The sequence below is a fragment of the Acyrthosiphon pisum genome, unplaced genomic scaffold (assembly GCF_005508785.2).
Source record: "Acyrthosiphon pisum isolate AL4f unplaced genomic scaffold, pea_aphid_22Mar2018_4r6ur Scaffold_21556;HRSCAF=24241, whole genome shotgun sequence".
In the NCBI taxonomy this organism is placed as follows: Eukaryota; Metazoa; Arthropoda; class Insecta; order Hemiptera; family Aphididae; genus Acyrthosiphon; species Acyrthosiphon pisum.
Window position 1 is genome coordinate 18,251 of NW_021771036.1, and position 207 is coordinate 18,457.

Below are 207 nucleotides of genomic sequence, written 5' to 3' on the forward strand. Positions count from 1 at the left end.
TGCTTTGCGAAATGTTCTCTTATTTTGATAGGTAAATTATTGTAAATAATTGTCGGCGTCGCGGAAGCATTGCGAAAGCAGTCCCCGCGGCGCCGTCGGCTCAAACTCGGAAAAAAAAAAAAAAAAAAGGTAAATTAAAATTAAAAAAAATCCGAATATTCTACAGGGAGTGAGTTTTTCATGTAAGACATGTTTTTGTACTAAAAC

The 207-nt window shown here is 35.7% G+C and overlaps 1 protein-coding gene across 1 annotated transcript in view; it reads right to left on the reverse strand.

The window, feature by feature from the left end:
• The window catches only part of LOC100576053 (kelch-like protein 20), a gene marked incomplete at its 3' end in the record, with an annotated part of 5,273 nt that overhangs the window by 1,441 nt on the left and 3,625 nt on the right, over positions 1–207 (reverse strand). The window lies entirely within an intron of this gene.